The sequence below is a fragment of the Bubalus bubalis genome, chromosome 1, assembly GCF_019923935.1.
Source record: "Bubalus bubalis isolate 160015118507 breed Murrah chromosome 1, NDDB_SH_1, whole genome shotgun sequence".
Taxonomy (NCBI): domain Eukaryota; kingdom Metazoa; phylum Chordata; class Mammalia; order Artiodactyla; family Bovidae; genus Bubalus; species Bubalus bubalis.
In genome coordinates this window covers 88,299,332-88,308,460 of record NC_059157.1, presented here as the reverse complement: position 1 = coordinate 88,308,460, position 9,129 = coordinate 88,299,332, and the positions used below count along the sequence as shown (strand labels likewise).

The 9,129-nt window shown below is 39.6% G+C and overlaps 1 non-coding gene across 1 annotated transcript; it reads left to right on the top strand.

The window, feature by feature from the left end:
* Positions 1-8,780: 8,780 nt before the first annotated feature.
* LOC112587436 lies at positions 8,781-8,917 on the top strand. The gene has a single exon (XR_003111930.1). It is a non-coding gene; the product is annotated as a small nucleolar RNA SNORA68 (small nucleolar RNA).
* The last annotated feature ends 212 nt before the right edge of the window (positions 8,918-9,129 follow it).

Here is a 9,129-nt window from a genome sequence, read left to right as displayed (position 1 = left end):
TACAAAGAGTAGTGATATATTATTATTTTAGGCTGCATAGTTTCTTTGGAGACATTATCATAAGCACCAAAACCTTGGGAGTGTGGGATGGACATGTACACACTGCTATATTTAAAATGGATAACCAACAAGGACCTACTGTATAGCACAGAGAACTCTACTCAATATTTTGTAACAACCTGAATGGGAAAAGAATTTGAAAAATAATATATATATATGTATAAGTTAATCACCTTACTATATACTTGAAACTAACAAGACATTGTTGACCTACACCAATATAAAAAAAAATAATAAAGTCATTGTAACAGTCACTTCCATGGCTTCAATTGACCAATGCTGATTTATCGTTCATTTAAATGCCCATTTCATTAAAAAAAAAAAAGAATACTACTTTTCAATATTTCTCTTGACCACCAAAAACATCATCCAACAGAAGAAAAATTGTGATCTCTCAGAAGAGACTATATTGTACAAAATTATACTGAAATTATTTTTTCTTAAAATGGGAGCACATTGTTGCATGAACTTTTCTACACTGGTTTTAAACACACACACACACACACACATCATCGCCACCGGCAGCAACGAAAATTTTCCAAGCAATGATCTGTAGTCTGGACAATTCTTGGTTAATATCTTAAAGTTGTGTGCTAGGACGCCTGAACTGCTGGGGGGGGAGAATGTTTGGTATTTAGCGTGAAAGTCCTGGCTGTTTCTTAGAGGAACATGTGTTTGGTTTTGATTTCAGTTTAATTTGATTCAGTGGCTAGAAACACAACTGCTGAACCAACAGTCAATGCGAACATGTCTTTCAGTTGAGAGAGGGTTGGGATTAGGCTCAGGTCTTGGGAAAAGGGTTAAGAGGTGGCTTTCCATGATCTGGGAAGTTCATTGGCAAGGGCTAAAATGCTGGCTGGCAAAGACGGGAATATGATCTTAAACAAACCTGTGGGGAAGAAAAGTATTTGAAAACATTCTTCTGGCCTTTGGTTTCTCCCATCCCCCTTTCTTCTAAGAAATCTAGATGAATGGATTTTAAATTGTATCTTTATTTTTAAATGTATCTTTATTTTTTAAATAAAAACTTATTTTTAAAATTAAAAAATAATTTTAATTTTTCTGTGCTTTTATTATCTTCATTCTTACACCCTGGATCTGAATAGGAGATTTTAAGTGAATAACATTATGAGCTGTTCTGTGTCATGGTTAAGAATGCAAGATTTGCCAAAGGCAGCAAGGCTGTGAATCTTATTTTGCCACTTTATTCAATGAAGAGGCACTTTTCCAGGCAGTGGGAATGTAGCAGTCAACAAAACAGACAACAATCCCTACCATCACAAACCGTGCCTAGTAGCTTTAGGACATTAACTACACTGTGACTCAGTGTCCTTCCCCAGGGATTACAAAGGCATCTTGCTTGCTTGCTAAGTCGCTTCAGTCACGTCTGACTCTTTTGTGACCCCATGGACTGTAGCCTGCCAGGCTCCTCTGTCCGTGGGATTTTCTAGGCAAGAATACTGGAGTGGGTTGCCATGCCCTTCTCCAGGGGATCTTCCCGACCCAGGGATTGAACTTGGGTCTCCTGCATTGCAGGCAGATTCTTTACCGTCTAAGCCCCCAGGGAAGCCCATAAAGGCACCTACTTCTGGGTATGTCTGAGGTGTTAACTGAGTTGATTTGCATAAAATGCTTAGAACAGAGTTTAGCACATAGAAAGCATTGAATAAATGTTAGCTACTACATTTAAGACTTTTGTTTTTATTGATGTTAACTTGTTTTATTGTGAAGCCTAACACACACGATGGATCCCTGGAAGCTCCTGTACCAAGCCTTTTTCTCAGGTTCTGCTTTCAGGGGAACCCAAACTTTGACACAGCTGTTCATTGATGATGTGTATTGCCCGTATCTTCTCCCACTCTGTGGCTTGCATTTTCATTATTTTTAGGAGATTTTGATGAAAAATTCTTAACTTTAATCTAGATCAGTTTCTCAATCTTAGGTGTTTTTTTGTTGTTGTTCTGGTCATGAAATCCTTCACTACCCCAATATCATGAAAACATTTTTCTATATTTTCTTCCAAAAGTTTAATTTTTCAAACTCTCACATGTAGAGTTATGGCCCATCTGGAATTGATTTTGTATTTGATGAGTGGTGAAGGAAGTTTTCTTATTTTTTACAAAGAGTATCTAGTTGACTGTGGTAGGCAGAATGAGGACCCCACAAAGATGTCCTGGTCCTGATCCCTGGAGCCTCATAATATGTTACCTTCTGCTGCAAAGAGAACCTTGCAGATGTGACTCTGGAATGACCAGTTTATCCTGTATTATCTGACTGAGCCCAACCCAACCAAATAGAGCTCTAAAATAGAATCTTTCCAGGCTGCGGTCAAAGGGAAATTTAATTAGGGAAGAACAAGCCAGAGAGATGCAACACTGTCGATCTTGAAGATTGAGGAAAGGGGCCACAAGCCAATGTAGAATAGGGAATGTGGGTGGTTTTGCTGCTGCTGCTGCTAAGTCACTTCAGTCGCGTCCGACTCTTAGCGACCCCATGGACTGCAGCCTACCAGGCTCCCCCGTCCCTGGGATTCTCCAGTGGTTTTAGAAATCTGGAAATGGCAAGGAAATTAATTCCCTCCTAGAGCCTCCAGAAAAGAACATTTCTGCCAATCGTTTATTTTATCTTAGTGAGGTTTATGTTGGAACTCTGACTTAAATAACGGTAAGATAATAAATGTGTTGCTTTAAGCCATTAAGTTTGTGGTTATTTGTTATGGCAGCTACAGAAAATTTACACATCGATCCAGCACTATTTATTGAAAAGGCTGTCTTTTACCCACTTCTCTGTAGCTCCACTTTTGTCATGATTGTGTATCCATCTATTCACTGCCTGTGTCTACATGTTCTCTTCTGTTTTAGTGGGCTTTTGGTCCATTTTTTGTGCCAGTATTGCACAAAATTTGTATTCATTGGGACAGACCCTGATGCTAGGAAAGATTGAGGGTAGCAGGAGAAGTGGGCAACAGAGGACAAGATGGTTGAATAGCATCACCGACTCAATGGGTGTGAGTTTGAGCAAACTCCAGGAGATAGTGAAGGACAAGGGAGCCTGGCATGCTGTAGTCCATGGCGTTGCGACTAAGAGTCAGATATGACTTAGCAACTGAACAACAACAAATTGTACTCCTTTAACTTCTATAAGATTTTAATATTTTAAGTAGTTCTGTTAGCTAATTCTCAGAGCGAAATTTCCCATGATTTAAAAAAATTAATTTATTTGGCTACACTGGGTCTCAGTTGTGGCACAAGAGATCTTCTTTGTGGCAGGTTCTTTTTTTCAATTGTGGCGTGTGAACTTAGTTGCAGATGTGGCATCTAGTTCGGGACAAAGGATCAAACTTGGGCTGCCTGCTTTGGAAGTGTGACGCCTTAGCCTCTGGATGACCAGGGAAGTCCTTCCCATGATGTTCTTTAACATCAGTTTGTCTTTCCTTACCTCTACATTTCACTATAAATTACAAAACCACTTGTCAATTTCAGAAAAGGCAATAACAAAAATTCATTGGGATTTTGATCAGTATTGCACCTGCTCCATAGATTAACTTAGGAACTTGACCACTTTATAATACGGGCATTTAAAACATCTGTGGTATACGACAGAGGATGAGATGGTTGGATGGCATCACTGACTCGATGGACATGAGTTTGAGTAAACTCCTGGAGATGGTGAAGGATAGGGAAGCTTGGCATGCTTCAGCCCATAGGATCACAAAGAGTTGGACATAACTGAATGACTGAACAACAATTTTTCCTAATAATCCTAATAGTTTTCTGCAAAGATGCCTTGCATATCTTTTGGTAGATTTATTCATATGTTTAATTTTATTTTAAATGTCATATTTTAAATATTTTGGGGTTCTTTTGGCTAACGTTACAATTGATTTTTGAATACTATAACACAGTCTTGTACATTGACTTTTCCTGTAGCTTTGCTAATATACTCATTGATTCTGAAATTTAACTGTACTTCCTTTTGGAATTTTACATATGCAGCCATATGACCTGTGACTAATAGTAATTTTAGTTCTTTTCCTGCCCTTATAACTTAGATTTATTTATTTATTTTTTTGCATTATTCTGTAGCTGGAACCTTTAATACAGTGCTGAATAAAAATGGGGGAAAGCAGGCATTTATCTTGTTCTTAATATTCAAGAAAAGCTTTCAATATTTTCCCCAAAATTATGTTTGTTATATGCTTTTTAGAACTACTGTTGATCAGAATTGGAAGTTCTCACCTATTACTAGATTTTTAGGAGAAGTTTCTTCAATTAAACTTTTCTTTTGAGGTAATTTGTAGATTAACACACAGTTGTAAGAAATAATACTGAGAAAGTCTGTACCATCTACTCAGTTTCTTCCCATGGTACCATCTTGCAGAGGTATAGTGTAATGTTACAATCAGGACCTTGACATTACAATCCCACGATCTTATTCAGACTTCTCCCATTTTACTAATAGTGAAAGTGAAGTCGCTCAGTCACTCAGTCGTGTCCGACTCTTTGCCACCCCGTGGACTGTAGCCCACCAGGCTCCTCCATCCATGGGATTCTTCAGGCAAGAGCTCTGGAGTGGGTTGCCATTTCCTTCTCCATTTTACTTATACACTCATGTGTATTTAGTTCTATGTGATTCCATCACATGTAAGTTGACCATAGTCAAAATACAGAACATTTTCATCACCACAAAGATTGCTCATGTGGCCCTTTTGTATGCACATCTCTTTCCCTAACTCCTATGAAGCACTAATCTGTTCTTAATTTCTAAAATTTCATCTTTAAACATTTTATACAAATCAAATAAATCATGTAGTATGCAATCTTCAGGAACAGTTGTTTTTTTTTTTCACTGAGTATAATTCCGTGGAGATTCATCCAAGTTGTTTCACAGATAAGGAGTTCATTCTTTTTTACTGCTTTCCTTAGTATGGATATATCACACTTTGTGCAAACATTCACCCATTGAAAGACATCTGGGTTGTTTCAGTTTGGGGCTATACAAATAAAGCAGCTCTGGAAATCTATGTATAGATTTTTGTGTGAATGTAAGTTTTCACTTCTCCGGGATAAATGTCCATGAGTGCAAATTGCTGTGTTGTATGGTGGTTTCATGTTCAGTTTTATAAGGAAGTGCTGAACTGTTTCCCAGTGTGGCTATACCACAGAGGTTTTTAAACCACGAATAAATGGTGAAGTTTATCAAATGCCTTTATCATCGCCTGTTTAGTTCTATGTTTTTTGGTTTTTTTTTTCTTCTCTTTATTCTGTTACAATGGTGAACTACATCGGTTAACTTTTGATTTAAAGGAAACATTCTCAACTGAGTTTTGTTTGTCCTCTTTTTTCTAGTCCCTTCAGGTGTATGTTTAGATTGTTTGAGATTTTTATTTCCTTAGGGAAGGGTTGTATTGCTATCACCTTCCCTCCTGGCACTGCTTTGCTGCATCCCACAGATTTTTGGATCATTGTTTTCATTTTCATGTCTCTAGGTGTTTTTTTTTTTTTTAATTTCCTCTTTGATTTCTGCATTGATCCATTGGTTGGTTGTGTGTTCTCAGTCGTTCAGTAGCATCTGACTCTGTGACCCTGTGAATCAGTTTTCATGCCCACCAGTTTTCTCTGTCCATGGAATTTTTTCAGGCAAAAATACTGGAGTAGCTTGCCATTGCCTTCTCCAGGGGATCTTTCTGATCCAGGGATTGAACCCATGTCTCCTGAGTCTCCTGCATTGGCAGGCAGATTCTTTACCTCTACATCATATGGGAAGCCCCAATGGTTATGTAGTAGCATATTATTTGGCCTCTGTGTGTTTGTGGTTTTCCACATTTTTTTTCCCTTGTAGTTGATTTCTAGTCCTATATTGTTGTTGGAAAAGATGCTTGATATAGTTTCAGTCTTCTTAAATTCACTGAGATGGGTTTTGTGGTCGAACATACCACATATATGTATATAAAACCCCCCCACCGGCCTTCCAAGCCAACTGTTTTGGTGGCTTATCCTCCCAGTGTAGGATTCTTTAGGCCTAGAGCTCTGTATTGGGCTCAGACTCCTAGCTCCTTGGGGAGAATGTCTTAAATTATCTGTTTGTGAGTCATCTACCTGGGAACGTGGGTCTCACGTATCTCACATCTCTGCCCCTCTTACCCGTCTTTATTGTAGTGTTCTTCTTCATATCTTCAGCTGTAGAAGATCTTCTCAGCTAGTCTTCACGTCCTTCTCATTAATAGTTGCTCTGTAAATAGTTGTAATTTTGCTATGCCTGTGGGAGGTGAGCTTAGGCTCCTCCTACTCCACAATCTCAGCTGCCTAACTGTATATTTTAAATGGTGAATTGCATAATATGTGAATTATAGCTCAATAAAGCTACTATTTATATATAAAAAATACAAGTTATGAAGTATGTCATGGGCTTTCCTAGTGGCTCAGCAGTAAACAATCCACCTGTCAATGCAAGACATGTGGATTCAGTCCCTGGGTCAGGAAGATCCTCTGGAGAAGGAAATGGCAACCCACTCCAGTATTCTTGCCTGGGAAATCCCATGGACAGAGGAGCCTGGCGGGCTACAGTCCATGAGGTCTCAAAGAGCCAGACATGACTGAGCATGCATGCATGTATGGGATACACTCATTTCCTGGATAAATTTTTGAGTATTCTGATTTTCTCACAGTCTCAAACATTTGGTTATAACTTTAGGGTTAAATTTTTCTCTTAGTAAGCTTTAGGGAGAATCAGTTTGTTCCAAAAATTTTCATATGGTTAATGGCAAATTCACTTCCTTTACCTTTTAAAATATGATGTGAAAATTAAGGGGCTGAATAAAAAATAATATCCACTGATAAATGCTCAAGTTGTATTTAATATATCTGTGCACCTACATCATCATCCATCAAGAAAACATTATTTTTTTCACAAATGTTTCTTAGCAAATGACTACTCTGGGGAGCCCTCATAAAACCAAATAGCTATGAACTCTCTGGGACTCATTTTTGTCCTCTGTAAAATGGAAGAACTTGTTTAATCATGACTTTCAGACTTTGCTCCTTTAACTCCTGGGTGTTCAAAGAATTAATTCACAAAATAGGGTGTTGGAGATGTGACAAAAATAGAGGCATTGCCCAGCCAGAAAAAATCCCTTTCGATAAAAGCAGCTCTGCTTTCTGTTCACATATTATTTGAACTTCTTCACCGGATTTCATCTGAAGGGATCAGATACTAAAACGAACTTGAAAACCATTGGATTAGATTCTTTCTAGCTCTAAGCAGTCTACGATTGATTCTGCAGTCTTAACGGAGGGAAGAGTTGTTTTATCTTTTTATATTTCGCGTGTTTTCAGAGACTCAGAAACAGATATGTTTCTAAGGAACTAAGTGACTAGGTACATGGGTGATACATGAGACTTGGCTGAGGGAGCAAGTAGGAATTGATCCTGTTAGATGGGGCCCCAGGGATAGATTCTTTTCTCATAAAATCATTCATAGCCACTCCTCAGCAACTAGAGAAAAGACTCATGTATTGTAGCTATTTCCCCAAGCACTGTTGCCTCCGCTAATTTGATAACAGCAGAGCAGTGTTGGTGAATTCAAGGCAAAGCCAATGAGGAGACTGTGACTTCAATTTCCCCCTCCTCCTCCACCGCTTTCTCCTGCCCCCTCTGGCAGCTCCTCCCATTTTGGCTGGGGTGTGATAGAGCAGAACTGAAGTTTATTTTAATCTCTCTTAGGTCAGACACTTCAAAGCTGCCACAGTTCCTGGAAATCTACCCCAACCTCGACAGGCTCACCATTTGAGATACAGAATGTGGTCCTTTCACAGCCTCTGGTATGGTGGAAAGCAGTCCAGTTTTTCCTTGATGACTGCATAGCTAATGAGCTTTCACTGCAGGACTGGCTGCCTCAAAACTTAGGGAGGATGCCTGCCAGGTTCTGTGTGCTCTATACTGTGTATAAAACATCGGGTAGGGTTGGCACAGAGTGCTTCATTACAAACTCCACTCTATTTTCACCTAAGAAGAAAAGATTTATAAGGTTCAAATTGTTAATACTAGAATCACTAATGTGGATAATTGCAATGCTTTCTGGAGACCGTTCTCTGGGCTGGAAAAGGAGAAGCCTTGCATCTACCCGAGTTCCCTCACCCATCTGCCTCCAGTGTAACCCATCACATTCCAACCCCCACTCTGCTTGCAGAGTAATCCATCTCAAATATAGACCTGATCATGCCATCTTCTGCCTCAATGCCTGAGATGACTTTCCATTGACTTCTGAATAAAGTAAAAACTGTTTGGCAGAACATACCAACACCAGCTTTATCCTGTACCTTTGGTTCTTTCCATTCTGTGGTCACTCTAGCTGGGGGTCAGAACCTGAAGTTTTAGCCCAGCTGGGTAGAATGTTGAGAATATCTTCTTTTTTCTTTTAAAAATAGTCTTGTGTTGCTCAAGAGTAGTTCTCAAGTCTTCTTGCAACAATATCAATGTGCATCTTTATTAAAAAAAAAAACAAAACTTCTAAGCACCTAAACCTGAAAACTGCTGTTTCTTGTTTAGTCACTAAGTCGTGTCTGACTTTTTCACAATCCCAGGGACTGTAGCCCACCAGACTCCTCTGTCCATGGGATTTCCCAGGCAAGGATACTAGACATGGGTTGCCATTTCCTTTTCCAGGGGATCTTCCTGACCCAGGGATCCAATTTGAGTCTCCAGCATTGGCAGGTGGATTCTTTATCACTGAGCCACCAAGGAAGCCTGCTGTTCCTTATAGCTATAGTTTAAACAGAGGTGCTAGTACCAAGTGGATTTCATTGCCTTTGGGAGGCTCTGGCCTTGCCCCTCAAAATGAATTTGAAGGTTCTACAGCTCTGGTAGCCAGTGCCTGCTGCGGACACATGCTGTGGCCATTGGATCCCTGAGTGCCTTCTTCCCCTACACGTGATGGGAGGTTTGGGGGAATGTACACATGTACCGTGCCCTCACTCAATCCCTACAGACAGACATGTGGGTGCCTGAGCACAGTGATGGAGAAGGCAATGGCACCCCACTCCAGTACTCTTGCCTGGAAAATCCCATGGAC